The following is a 1,749-nucleotide window of genomic DNA, read 5'->3' as shown; positions in this document are numbered from 1 at the left end:
AGAGATATAATGCTAGTCCACAAAAACAAAAAAAAAAACAAATCTAACCACAAGTACTGCTACTTCTCTTGTATCAAACGCCCCTGATGCTACCCCCACCGTCTCTGCCCTCGGATGCTGTCGTATCCCCTTTGATTATTGCCATAATTTGGCCTCCAGCACTCCCGTTTCGGTCACTAATGCCACCATTAAAACTATTATCGCCAACCCTTTTGTCACCCAAGTCACGATTCCCGCCACTCCCTCGGCTGGCACATGCTCGGCCATCACCGGCACTACCATGTCCAGCCATTCACGGGGAAGCCCTGATTACTAATGCCACTCCAAAATTACAGGTCGTGGGGAGAAGTCAACTAATGCCTCGCCATTCCCCTCGCGACCTCTACCACCGCGAAACTCGAAGCCTCTGTTTTGAAACACCTGAAACTTCACTCGACGGGAACTTCGATAGACTCATTGCTGCAACTAATCCGGAAGCATGGATTCAAACACAACGAAGCCTCATTCAACACGCACTTCGATACAATCGTTGTTAAAACAGATTCGAACACGGATTCGAAAGCACCGAAGAGAGACAAAAGGGTCCGACCCTTTCCTGAACAACGTTCAAGAAGAAGCGCAGGCAGACACTTGATTTATGCCCGCACGACCTTAAGGGAAAATGGTCCCACGCCGACGCCACCCAGCGGAAACATCGAGTGAAATCTAAAGACACACATTTATCATACAGAGGGCAGGATATCAAGTCAATATAAAATTTAATCGGCAGATTTTCACGAGTAAATATTTTTGTTAATTTTATGAGCTTAACTTGTCATATAATAACTTAAACCAGGGAATGTGACTCAAGGTACAATAAACATACGATGGGTTATCTGAAGCAACATCTCGATATGAATATTAATGTATGATTAATATACACTGTTTTTCAATAATGGAATACAAAAAAGCTTATGATATGCTTAGTATCAGAAAATGTAATCGACACAGTTTGTTACTGCTGCATGTACAGCAATATACAACTAAATATTTTTCTTTTGCGGTCTACAGTGTTACTGTTGAACTTAATTGGTGTCAGTTGTCAGTAATATATGAATCCGAAGAAGGAAAGAAATGATAGCAGTGAGCGTATGTGTTTATATTAAAACTACGGAGGCTATTTCATTAATGTTAATTATCACTGCCATCTGCATCACTTCAATACTGGCGCTATAATCAGTCGTAACATGAAGTTGATACATTATTTTCAAACAATATATATGCTGATGTTATTCTCCTCATGTCTTTGCCAATATGTCACTTACGTAAATTGTTGCCAAAGAGCTGTTTTCATAAGGCTGCAGCTGTCTTGGTGAAGGTGGGCGTAAAACAAGCAATTTTACACTAAAAAGTTCGTATCATTATCCTTATTAGTACTTTAAGTATATATTCACTCTTCAAGGTCACATCTCCGTCTGATATGCTAAAGATAGTGCAAAAAATGACTCGAGATCAGGGAACGCCTCACTCAGAACCCCAGGCCAGTCCCCAAGCTGATCAACTGTCCTTTCCTGATAACTATGGGCGTCTCGCTCTACCTCCCTTCGCTGACGACATTGCCTCCAAAAAAATTGCTGCGAGACGGTTTTATTCATTATTCATGATGAGTCCATTCATAAGGGCGTGTTTTCCTTCTCGATGTAACGAGCTTGTGATCTCCAGCGTTCGTCTAGATGGATGGCTCTATTACATTCGGGTTTCTTCTTCTTC

Source organism: Penaeus monodon, chromosome 30 (assembly GCF_015228065.2).
Source record: "Penaeus monodon isolate SGIC_2016 chromosome 30, NSTDA_Pmon_1, whole genome shotgun sequence".
Taxonomy (NCBI): Eukaryota; Metazoa; Arthropoda; class Malacostraca; order Decapoda; family Penaeidae; genus Penaeus; species Penaeus monodon.
This window is presented reverse-complemented; position numbering follows the sequence as displayed.